This window comes from Lepidothrix coronata, unplaced genomic scaffold (genome assembly GCF_001604755.1).
Source record: "Lepidothrix coronata isolate B3197 unplaced genomic scaffold, Lepidothrix_coronata-1.0 Scaffold94, whole genome shotgun sequence".
Lineage (NCBI taxonomy): Eukaryota > Metazoa > Chordata > Aves > Passeriformes > Pipridae > Lepidothrix > Lepidothrix coronata.
Window position 1 is genome coordinate 667,898 of NW_016690274.1, and position 13,246 is coordinate 681,143.

The window sequence follows — 13,246 nt, forward strand, 5'->3', positions numbered from 1 at the left end:
AGATAACAGTTCCATTAGAGCCATGCTCAGCATCTGGAAAACCTGGACTGAAACCTGCACTGGTCTCATTGACATCAGTGTGACTGGTCTTTTCCAGCCAGAAGCTTTCAGCAGGAAGGCAAAGCTATTCAAAGCATGTCCAAATTCCTGAGGACTCACCAGTTCCAGTTCAGGTGTGAAAAAGGACCAGAGCAGAACTAGCTGTGGGGCTGAGAGGCCTAGACAGTAGCAGGAGTTACTCTAAAGAGTTTGAGCTGGAACATTTGAGAGAAAAAAGTAGATTGTCCCACTCCCTAAGGAGTTTTTATTAATTATTAAAAGAGAAAATATTAATTGTTCAAACAGCTGAAGTACTGTTTAATTCAAGATGTTATGAGTCAAGAACTAAAGGTATCTTTCTTAAAAAATATGTATAAAAATCGATAGCTGTTCTGCAGCTTTATAATTTTAAAAATAGCAGAAAAAGTTGCCTCAAAGGGAAAACGAGCAAGCTCCCTAAACCCCTCTTGCTCATGACCCCCACACAAGACTTACCGCAGACAAGGCTCATGGCCATGGCATTATTCTCAGGGAATACTTTGCACATGACTAGGTACCCAGAACTATGTAACTGCAAGACAAAGCCACTTCTTTGCACTGACAATGCAAATGAAAGCAATGACTTTGTGCTCTTTAAAATAAGCAATACACGGGCTAATTTCTGCTGAACTTCAAGTCTCCTGCAAGCACATCGCCTCCTCCCCTGCGCTCACCCTGGCGTGTACATGGCTCAGCTCACCACCAGTCTGGCATTATTTTAGAGCCCCTTGCTGTTAATTCATGCAAACAATGCAAGAACAAAAATGTTTTCTCTATTCTTTAAGCCATTGCACCAGCCAAGACAGTCAGGGAGCAGTGCATAGCAATGTGTGTGTGGAGTCTCTCAGGGACCCCCCTGCATGACCACTTCCAAGTCCATGTGCCCTCCCTCAGGTAGGAGAGGCTCACCAAGCCTGCCAGGTCCTTCTCCTCTCAAAACCCCATCGTCTGCACAGAAAATGTCCCGGCCAAAGTCTTCAACAAAGAGCGCTCCAAGGCCCATCTGGGATGGCAGTATTTTTCTAGCGCAACAAATCACACTCAGAAGCCCTTGTCTGAAGCCTCTAAAGCCAATGCAGTTATATATTGAATTGTCACATTCATCTTAAGTCCAAAAAGCAACACCTTTTCAAAAATGTTGTGTGAGGGCATCCTCTGGTGAAGCCTCTTTGCCCTGTTAGACACCATCAGAGGGGGAAGATAAGGAAATGGCAGCCTCTGGAAAACACAAGGTCATCTCTAATTTCATAGTTTTCGAAAGCTCTACTTAAAAGCTCCCTGTGTGAGAGGCAAAGCTGGGTCTGTCAGCTCATTCAAGATGCTAATTTCCCTTTGAGATACTAATTTCACTTTATGATACCAAAACTTTGAGTTTTAGCACATTCTCTGTTCTGATGGAGATGGAGATGGGTGAGAGTCCATATCAAAGTCTTTCTCAAGCTTTTATCATGTTTGGACATTAATATTTTTCCAGTCAGAAATGGCAGAACTGCCAGGACTGCTGACCCAACTCCTCTCTTTTAACGAGCTGGCACTGATACCATCATTGGTACAAAAGATACTACAGTCACATCATATCTTATCTTTCAGGGCAGGGTGTTTACAGACTCTTCACTTGACTTATTGTATCAGCACATGCCAGCCTTTAAGACAGCTCCAAAAAGGGACTGTGCTCTCCACCACTTCATTTAGGTGTTAGCATTTAGCTTCTGTGCTCATTCTGGTCTTTTCTTCTTCTCCTTCCATTGATTCCTGCTTTTTTATTGGATGTGTATAAATCCAGTTCCCCTGTGAATTTATTAGTCCATTACTGCTAGGAAAAAGAAAAGGATAATCTCCCCTTTCTCCATTTCTACCAGCAGACATGACTCCAAATAGAAGAAAGGGGCTGATTAATTATACAGAAATAGGATTTTTTTTTTACACATTAACTTTATAAAACAAACACATGTTTAAAGGAAAGTTGTAAAGGTGCTTTCTCCCTTTCAATTTCAGAGCTGTATTTATTATTTGTAAAGAAAGCATATAAGCAGTGTTATATGACTAATTTTTCTTTTCAGTCCTCAATACGTGCCAAAGCATGTTTTACATATTAGTTTAAACTGCATAATCCATGCTTTCTTCGTATAGACATGGCTTTGTAAACTGACTAGAACAACATCTCACTTCTTCATACAATCAACACTATCTGACCAAGATTTCTGGCATGAACTTTGAGGCACAGTAAGAAAAGCGTAACACTATCACTCATTTCCATGGTTTTCATCCCTGGTTCCTGTCTGTCCCAACATTCACAGCCACGACAGAGGCAGGCAGCTGTGACTTGGTTTTTACATTAATTCACTGCTGGCTCGAAAAAAGGGTGTGTTCTAATTAGGTCCCAGATTTTAATAGACCAAAGCATGTGCCTACGTGTTGTCCTGAACCAAGATGTCATCTGAAGTCCAGCCCTAAACTGCCAACACACACAGAGTTTCTTTGGAGACCTCTTACCCAAAATCTAATAGTTGCTTAGAAAAGTAAAAAAACCCAAACCCAACTATCCAAAACACTCTGGTCAGATACAGGCATGAGTTGTGAGATATAAGACTGCATATATTAGAGCACTTCTAGATATGCTGCATGTCCTGGCCTAACCTACAACACACGACTGAACTTCTTCCTGGAACAGGAAAATTATGCTATTGCTCTTTCCTATGTACTGTAGCATTTGGACTCACAGAGCTGTCCAGTGGTGACTTATTTCTTCTGTTTGCCACCAGTTGCTCCAGAAGAGTGCTTGAGCAGAGAAAAGGGTCAGCATTATGTGCCTGTGAGGCAGGCTGGTAACCTTTTACATAATGAGCCTGTACCACTGAATCCCAGACCACAAGTTTCTGCAGCAGGCAGATTTTTCATAATTAAATCCTGATGAGGAACACAGACTTTAAAAGCATTGTGCTAGTCTGTACTGTTCTTTGCAGACAATCATGGAGCACAACAATAAGGGTCTAGTTGTGTGTGACCCACAGCTCTGACTTTTACTGATTTACACCAGGCAATCCAGAATTCAGGCAGGCACCCAATTTTCCTCATCCTCTATTTTGGATTCATGCTGTAGATGTCATTTTAGTCCTTTTGAGGGCTGGCAAAGGACAGATTGGCTGGTTTAATTCTTTCCCTTCCTTCTTAGGGGTTTTGTAGGGGTTTTCATCACCATGAAATCTGAGTACCTATTTCCTTTTTGATTTTCAGAGGCAAAGAGGGACATGTGGATAATTCTAGTGGAAAGTTTGGTGGAGTCCTTGTCAGCACAAGGAATTCCTAGAGAAATGAGCTGGTGGGAGACAAGGACTGACACTGGGTTTAAAGAGGAGTGTTTGGTAGGAAACTAGGGACAAGCTGGAAGCCACAGCCAATGATGTAATTAAAGCACATCCTGAGCAGCAGCGGTGGATCGTACTTATGACCGCCAATGAAGGCCCTGTGAACATGGAAGAGATGACACTTCATGGCACTGACCACTTGTATTAGGTGACTTGTGAGCCTATTGCACGCTAGTCTCGGCGTGAAGGGGGTAGTTTTACTTGGAATGACTCACAACCCACTAATTGCACCTTCAGTGTCTGAGCCACAAGGAGGAGTTGGTGTGAGAGCAGTCCCCAAGAATTTAAGAGGGAAGGTGCTGCTTGGTCATTAGACAAAGGTCTTTGATAGGCAACTGCTTTTTATCTTCCCTTTACATTCACTGAGCTTAATTTACCAGTTTTTTGTCTCATTTGCTGTTCTAACCACTCATTACTTCATTCTTCTGTCAATTCGAAACCTTTGAATAACCAGGTTATTCAGGCATTCATTATCAGTTAGTATTTACTTCCTTCTTGACTAAGTGTTGTATTCTAGATCAAATTTTTTTCCTGGTCTTTCCCTTCTCACATATTCACAAACAGCAAACATATTGCTCCTCAGAGAGAAAGATTTTAAAAGAATTTTCTTTGGGAGAAGTGAATTTTTCTCCACTTTCTGAAAAGATCAACATTGCCATGAAGGCACAGCTTGCTTGTCCTCCTAGTATGGTAGGAATGAGCATTGCTACTACCCCTTTGACATTCCAGCAGAACTACCCCAAGGCTGAGCAAGCTTTTCACGCTACTTTGAGGCTTTGTCTGTGAGAAGGCAAGGCCACTGCTGCTACGCTCCACCCAGGGCTCAGTGAACATCAAACACACCCAGAGGGACATTAGATAAGTACAGTGTGTGGCCAGAGAGAGGAGTCTGGACAGTATGAATGAGAGGAGAACTTGGCCTCCTTTTTGTTTCTTTTTGGAAGCAGAGAGGAAAAATGGGCTGTAGTAAGATGAAGACCAGTAAAAAAATTTCTGGATTTAGCAGGACTGAAATATGCTGGTGTTCCTCGTGGGCCAGGGCTGACCAGCACACATTCCTTGTCTTTCTCTTAACCACAAGTCAGCTGAGCATGTTAATTTGAGATTGAGGCATTTGAAGTCAGTATTAATTAGAGCACAGCATCATATCCCTTGGACTGCATGGAAGTTGATGTGACAATAGACCTAGGTCTTATTTCTTGGCACTAAACACTCTTTGGTGCTATTATATTATGGTACATAATAACAATGAACCCATAGCAACAACAGCATAAACCCCAGATCTGTTAACCGCAAAGTACAACCAAGAATTATCTTTTTAACATTTCTAAATTGCTTTCAGCCTGGTTTATAAAGAAACAAGACTTACGTGAATTGATATCTATCTACCCATCCATCAGCTTTCCTTATCATCCGTGCTGCTACTTGCAACACCATTTGAACTTTTTAATCAATTTCAAACAAATGTAGTGAAACATATCTCAAAACTGCCCACATTTAGTGTAAATCTGTTAAGGAGATGGAGAAGTGGCCACATTAATGCTGCTAGTGATAGAAAGGTAGTCATCACCTTTTTCTTTTGTTTGCTCTGAAGGGATTTAGGAGAAGCAGTTGTCACAAGCTACTAGTAGAACACAATCCACCTAAGTGATTGGAATTTTTCCAAGCCTCAAGAAGATGGTGTGGCAAAGCATTATCTAAGCTCCAGACTACCTCCAATTAAAGACCTCCAAGATTTGTGTGTGATTTGTGATCACACAGTAGATTTCTGAAAAAGGGTTTTATATGTAAATAACAAGGAAAGCCCTTCCCAAATGTGTAATTTACCTCCATAACAGATATTAAAAAAATCATTTCTATATATGATGGGACAGAGATGGAGCTAACTCAGAAATGGTGTGAAGAGAAACTGATATCTAGCATTATTGACCTTGTGGGGTTGGAAACAGTTCCTTTATTTGTCCAAGAAATATACTGTAAAGCCTACCAGAAAGATGGAAAAAAACCTGACTTTAATGAAAAACTAATAAAAAATTTCTTTGCTTAGCTAATTTTTTTTTCTGTTGTTCTGGTATGCACATGTTGGTTCAGTAGCATGATTATTTTTTGACAATTCTCATTATTTGTAGACCCCATGAGGATAGAACAATTAAAAAATAATAATCTATGGATTTCCAATGAATTTCTGCATGGTGACAGAGAAATGTGTAGGCCTGATTTTGTGTGTACCAGATATGTTTCTGATTCTCTCACTCTGTAAAAACTGCATAAAGTGTCTAAAGTCTTTTTACTTTTCATAATTCTGACCTTAAATAGGTTGAAAGGAAGTTATGATTCTCCCTTGCCTACTGAATTTCCCCTGAGCTGACTTGCAATATCGCTGCCCTTCCCTTGGCTCAGTGCACCCTTGATATATAGTCTTTCTTCAGCACAAGGAAATCTCATGCACAAATGCCTTTAATGCAAAAGGACGGGGTATAAGTGTGTGAAATACATACATGTGAGGATGCAACTCTGCCTAGCTTTGCTGAAGATTTAACACACTCTTTATGGTTATTCTGCAACAGCAGAACAGTCCCATCCACTAGGAAGCCTTCTTCACAATAGTCCTGCTATCCAATATCCAATATACAAAATTAACTGGAAAATAAACAGCACTGTACACAGGTAAGTAACCTTTGACTAGCCGACTTACTGCAACCAAAATATTTCCCTAATTTTGTTTCTTTATGGTCTGTCCCTTCTTTCTTTTTTCTGTGTTTTGTTGTCTCTCCTGAAATGTCACGACAGCAAACAGCCCACAAAAAATTATTGCCTTCTCTTCAAACACTCAGAAAACTCCTTTTGCCACAATAATTAGTTTGAATTGGATGACTAATCATAGGAAGTTGTGCCTAGAGCAGTAGCACCATGAAAGGGCTATATAGAAATGCAAGTGAAATGTGATTCACAGTTACCCCTAGACTTTTTCTGCAAATGTGCTAACACAATGCCCTTTTTATACATTAGTGATGGTGAATTTAGCTGCTTAAGTACAAGAATAATCTAGCCTAAAGCTAAAGCCACATACATGCATCTTGTTAGGTTATATGGCCCCATAGTTTGGCTTATTTACCTAAGGTCTACTTGCCTTGCTCTGAGTAGACACCAAGATCTGCAGCGTACAGCAATGATGTTCTAAAATCTACAGTAGACCTGAAGTCTCAGGCCATGGAAAGAAGAATTGGGATTCAGGAGCTGTGTTCTGCCATGGCACAAACTCTCTGGCTGTATCTATATGATGGCTAAGTTAAACAGTGGCATGAAACACTCAACTGTCGTTGATTGATGGGACTTAAGCTTGAATTTATTAGACCTCTTGAACCATGATTAGCACAATTTTGTCTCCCAAACTGTCTCTGGGCACATATAGGGTAGGCCAAGTACCATTCCCCACGGGCAGTTCAGGTGCAGCCACACTGATTTGGAAGGTAGAAGAATTTGAGACTAAGGACATGGTTGGCTTCATCCAGGAGGTGGTCCTGGGCATTAATTTACTGGTATAGCTGTAGCCCATGCCTCCCTGAGTCAGTGAACATACATATCACAGATGAAGAGTAAAAAGGTGGTGAGATTCATGTTTCCTACCTACCTTACAGTGAATTTGGGAGTATAATCTATTTAAGTGCTCTGAAATTTTCTATAAGGAAATAATGAACAACTATTGGTTCTCAAATCTATTTCATATACATATATTATAGAATAGATGTTCCTAAGTAAAAGCCTTAAAGGGACTGACATATGCTGCTGTTTAACTAAGCTTTGTGTGAATGCTTATTTCCTGACAAAAATCAAACCATTTCCAGGCCAGTATGCTCAGTTACTCGCTTATCTTACATTTGGGTGAGGTCTTCTTTTTTTTTTTCTACCATGCAAGAACTGTGCATAACAAAGCCTAGACATAATTTTAAAAATTGAAGGGAATCATACTAAGTTACACATATCAGCAGTCTCCATCTCCCATCAAAGCAAAAAGCAGGGGTTTTGGAAGCACTGAATAGTAACAGAAGTGAATTCTGCAGAGCGCTCTTATCTACAGAGATGGGAAGTTGAGAGGAAGGATGTTCTTAGATCACATGTTACGCTGCACCCAGGAAAATGCAGATAACAATAGTTCTCCTGATATTTGTAAGGGCTCTGCAGCCCTAAGATGGGCTGTGACAAAGAAGAGAGAGCAAGGAAAAAAGTATTGAATGGAGAAATCAGATATTACAGGGGTGGGTATTAAAGAAATTCCTATTAGAAATGCCAAAAAGCCCTCTAGTCTTTTGTCAGCATATTTTTTTAACAGCTGAGATCACTGTAGTAATTTATATTTTGTCTTTGTTTAACATGGCATCTGCCAATCCCCGCTTTTGCATGTGTTGCTCAATTACTCCTGTATTCAAACTGTCACAGAAGACTTCAGGGATGAGCTGGGACTCATTGCAGGTGTTGAAAGGCTTAGAGCTCAAATACATTTGTATTTAAAAATAATTCAGTTAAAAGCTGGAATCTGAACACAACTTTACTGTCGGAGAGAGGCAAAGGGAACTGTCATCAGGAACATATACAATTTGTCTGATTCATTTGAATTAATGTATGGCTTCACTCCCTTGCCCCCATTGCAAATTGGTTTTATAGCCAAACCAGCCTGGGTAGGAAGGTAGCACACTGATAGATGAGCAAAGAAACTACATAAGCCAGGTAGGTGGGAAATGATCTGACCATTTCCTCCTCATTCTTCCAGCTCAGTGGCTGCATGGGGCAGCCTGGAGGAATTTAGGAAACCAGGACAAACTCTGGACCAGCTTTGCAAATCTAGACATTTCTTATCCTCAGGTGCTTTGGAGGACCCTAACAAAAAAACAACTGGTAGTAGCTTGCAAGATTCTCTGCTCTTACAAAGTACCACATAGCATCTGCTTTGCATTCTTTTGCATCTTCTCTCCCTCTCACTCTGAGCAGCTGTTTCTTTACAAGGAAACCACAGAACGGACACTGCAGAAGTACCTTCTTTCAAACACTTTGTGAAATGCTTGTATCTGGCTGAGAGGTAAATGGACCCAGAGATGAGGGGAGACATTGCTCTAAATTGCCACCAGCCCAGTAACTGCCACCAGCCTGTAGGAACAAGCCATTGGTTTGTCTTGTAACCTGTGCTTTCTATAGAGACCTGACAGAGACAGACCAGGACCTGCTATAACCCAACTAATGCACAATACCATGACCATGTCTTTCTGTTCCTTGATGTAGAAATAACCATGCTTCAAAGTGCAGTGTCTGGTTCTACTTTTCATCAAGGTTGTACTTGGGAGCACTGCTATTAATGCAGCAGGGCCTTGGAGCTTTCTCTTCCATTCTCTGGAAGATGAAGACCCTGCATCTTCATGCTCTCACACTGGTTTTAGTCTGGTGGAGCTCATCAGTGCTCAGTAAAATTGCACCAGCGTAAAAACGGCATAATGGTGCAGAGAATCAGGCCTGCAGGCTGCAATTTGTTCTGACATAATAGGATAAAGCTATTTGTCTTATATGTACTCTCAAGTGATAGTGCTGATGAAATGTGTCAGAATAAAGGCCTGGAAAGTGGAGTCCTTTTTCTGTCCATTAATCAGGCACAGAATGGATGGGAAAGCAAAAGCTTCACCAGCCAGGCTACGTGCTGCTCTCCCAATATGCCTGCACTGAGACCCGGGTGTGCCCTCTCCCATGTGACAGGGTAGTTTTGTTTCCTTGTCCATTTATTTCATGGCATCTCTGTGGAGATCGCCACGGGGGACACCAGTCAATGTCAATGTCAGTTGTGATGCTGTTTTATTGTGCTCTGAAAATGTACCCTAGAAGTGGATCAGCAGCCCTCACCCCACATAACAATTGGATAACCTACTTCCACTCCTTACTGACCTACTTATTTGCACACTGGTGACCTAGATATGGAAGGCCTCTATCTTGCTGAGGTCTCTGGGTCCTTCCACCATAAATGAGGTAGGATGTTATGTGTATCCACACTTCTCCACCATGAATTTGGTGCTACAGAACCACCCACTGGGAGAGAAAAATCACATTAAGGAGAGTAGCAATCAAATAAAGGAAAACATTATCTTTGCCACTTCTTATGTTTTTAGACAGGGATCATTTGCAGCAACAGAAAGGCTAGGATGAAAAGAGTAGTGATGGATTAGCAAATGGTAGAGTCAAGGGAATGTGAGAAAGAGAAATTGTTATGATTCTGCAGTTCGCTGATACAGTTTTTACGAAGTACAATCATGTAAAGTTTGAAGACCATTTGTTGTTCACAACTCAAGTTTTCAACACACGTAAATTATGAGGAAAGGTCTATACAGTGCAGTTACAGACCAGACATACAACTATTTTAACCAAGAATTATCTATTATCTGAAACAATTATCTATTTCTGTTATATATTGAATTGCTAAAAATTCTGCAGTTATTGCCATTCCTGTTGTTTGGTGGGATGCATCCTCAGGAAGTGGAAATTAATGGTCCTGCATCAGTCTGGATCACTGGGACAGTCTAGTTGTTGCTGTAGGATATGCAAGAAATTAGACCCATTCACAGACACTGACCTTGCAGTCTTTGATGTGAGAATAATGATTAATTCTGTACTCGTTGTATTTTTATCAGGAGCAGATCCAAATCAGGATTCACAGTGTCTGAACTACGTATGAAAACTGGGGTCTCCAAACCTCTCAAAGTCTCATGGCAGGAGAAAAAAAATAGTTTCTAAGCTTCACACAGACTCATTTTACATGCTGTGAGAAGCAGATGTCTACCCTCACCTACCTGCTTTCCAGGCCGTCATTGTCAAGGATTTTTTGTAGCTCATGATATGTAAGAAACTGGTACTGCTAAAGCATCATACCTGGTTAACCCTGGTAGCCCAGATACCTGTATCAGGGCCCTCTGGAGAAACACTTCACACTCAACTAGCAAGGGGCTAGCACTGGGTTTGTGGTGAGACAATTTCACTATGCAGTCAGTGGACTTCTCACCCTGCACTTGCTACACGCAGTTTTTTTACTGCTTATCTCTCTTGATTTTGGAACACACTTTAAATCCATGTTCTCAGTAACAACATTTAATACGGAATCTGGAAGTCAGTAAACATCAAGCTGGCCAGAATGTTCTCAGGTCCTTCTGGCATTGTCTGTTGCCATAGATATCACTGGTGTGATGTTCATACACTGTACTTTGTCTTGGCTGTTTATATCTGCTGAGCAAGAGCTAATGAGATCCCTTCGGGCTGTCTGCCCTGGGACACACACAGTTATCTATGGTCCTCATCACCCCTTTGGGTTGAAGGTGGAAGAAAGCAAAAATGAACACTGCCTTTTGTTGCCTCATAAGGCTCTAGAGCCAAATCCAAATCCAAATCATACATTTTTCCCCAAACAGTAACATTTGCTTTTGACAAAATTCTGCTCTACTGACTTGCTTTTCTTGACAAGTACAGCTGTATTCTTCTGAATTTTCATCTTCTTCTTTCGTTTTCAAAATGACCTGGTTGTTACAGCCTCTCGTCATGCTGCAGCACTGTAACAGTGAATGGGAGAGGAAGAGATTGGTGAGAGGTCTGTCTACCTGCTTTGCTGTAAACCATCACTCTGAATACACTGTAAAGCACTTTACCCAATTTTACACTACTCCACCCTATTTTCTTTATCTATTTGTATCAACAGTGACCCATTCACAGACTTTGAATGTGTAACCAGGGGGAAATGAGTTTTGCAAAAGCCATTTTTCCAAAGGCACTCACGTGTGCCTGTAATTTGATGTATGACTTTGTGAAAGCTGTCACAGAGGTATTCTACATGCACCAGCACTGATGGATCAGCATACTGGCATGATGACACAAATAGTCTTTCACCATTGTCAGCACCTTTTCACTCTACATTTTAAAGCTGGACAATTTTCCATTAGCCCCTCATATACCCTTTGCCTGTGCTAGAACAGACTTAGAGGTATGAGTCATATACCAAAAGTCCAAAATTTTGCTTACAAAATGGCTAATGGGGTGGCTCTGCATCACATAGTGACATGCTTTAGGATTACATGCAAGGAAAGGACTTCTGCTTCTATATCACTCCACAGTAAGGACATAAGACTTTCTTAAATACTTCTGCCCTAGAAACAGAGCTGTTGTGACAAGTGGTCAGTCTAAGGTGAAAGGAAAGCCCAATGAGGTTTTCCTGCAAGATGGAAAGCTCACCAGTATGATCTCCTGTCTGGACTTTAACTCTGGCCACCATGTGTCACTCTGCCATAGTTACTCAGATGTCTGGTGTGCACTGAAGTTGTATCCTTTGGCAGAAAGTTGACCTTCTTTTTAACCAAGGTGAAGCACAGCCCAGAGAAATGCCTCCTGCAAATGCACTATTGCAATAACATTCCCTCTGACCTGTCAGGCCTGGTCACTGCAAAGAAATTAATGTTCATGGAAACAGAAGTCTCCCCTAGAACCTAGGGTGACTGTCCAGTCCAATAGCAAGATATGCTGTGGGCATAGTCAGCTCCTACCCCTGGTCCAGTGGGTGGCAAGTGGTATATTTTTAAATCAGAAACAGGACAAAGTACTGTCACAACAGCTGGTTGCAGATATCAGACACCAGACTGCTCTGAGGAAAAAAAGAAACCCTTATTGCCAGTGAGCCTGTAGCCTGATAACTCAAAGTTGCACACAAGACTTCTCGATATCAAATGCTATTATGACTTTCCAGCAGCACTGGCGCAGCAGTAAGAGATTCCCTTCATCTCAGACAGGCTTTGCCACCTCATCAAAGGAGCCACAATTTCTCCCCTCTTTTCCCGACATATGCTTCTTCCTTTTTTTGTCCATTTACTTCAAACAGTGCAGCAGGTTGGGGCAGCTTAAACAAAATGAAAACTGCCAGTCAAGTTACCAAATAAAGCCAGAGTGCAGACACATGAATAAATTCACCTTCCCAAAATACATTTGCAACAAAATAAGAAAGAAACAAAAATCTGCTGGAACTTTTCACCAGGGTTAAACAGATATTACCATGGAGCAAACCTATCCCTGTTCAATGTCAGCTGTATGCCAGGGCCTGTATCCAGACCACAGCTCTGCAGCTGGCTCCCAATGGAGTAAGCACTTAAGAGCTCCTCAAAAATGCATCACTGCCTGCACTGTCTCTAAATCAAGATGTCTTCCCCTTAAATTAGGCTCAGCAGTTTGATATTACTGTTACAGAGCCTGATCGCAGCAGGATTTGCAGCCATTGTCAGCCCCCCCATGTCTGCTGCAGGAGTTGGTGGCATTGCAAGGAAAGGCATCAGGCAGATGCCAGCAAAAGCCAAGGTAATGTCGCAACTCTGCAAATAGAACAAGTGTCACCTCTCATGGGGAAACAGGATAATCCCAAATCAGTGTCTGATGACTGCATTGCCTTGAAGGTGAAAAATACTACAACACACTTATAACACTGCTGAACAGCCAATTTGTGACTGGTGGAGTTTCAACACCAGTGGTACAGATCTGTATGGTTTCTGGAAAAGGAAGGGCAATGTTCTAGTGGTACTCTGTGAAGCAACAATTATAACAGCATGACAAATAAAATATTAAAGGAACAGGTGTTTTGCAACGTTACCAAGGAGAATTTAGTGCTAAGACAGTGCTGTGGGCTGACACAGAGGGAGGTCATTGTTCATAGCATGTGTATTTTCAGAAGAGGATGGGCTCAGTGTCTTCTTTGCTACATGCATTTGGCCTTTGTTCTTTTTTAAAGGCAGACAGATCATAGG

At 41.4% G+C, this 13,246-nt stretch overlaps 1 protein-coding gene across 1 annotated transcript in view; it reads right to left on the bottom strand.

Moving 5' to 3' along the window:
• Window positions 1-10,966, bottom strand: part of TIAM2 (T-cell lymphoma invasion and metastasis 2) — a 187,213-nt gene extending 176,247 nt beyond the window's left edge. Inside the window, exon 1 of the mRNA XM_017822013.1 lies at window positions 10,916-10,966. The gene's annotated coding sequence lies outside the window, so the exon portion shown is untranslated. The remainder of the gene's footprint in view (window positions 1-10,915) is intronic.
• Window positions 10,967-13,246: the final 2,280 nt, after the last annotated feature.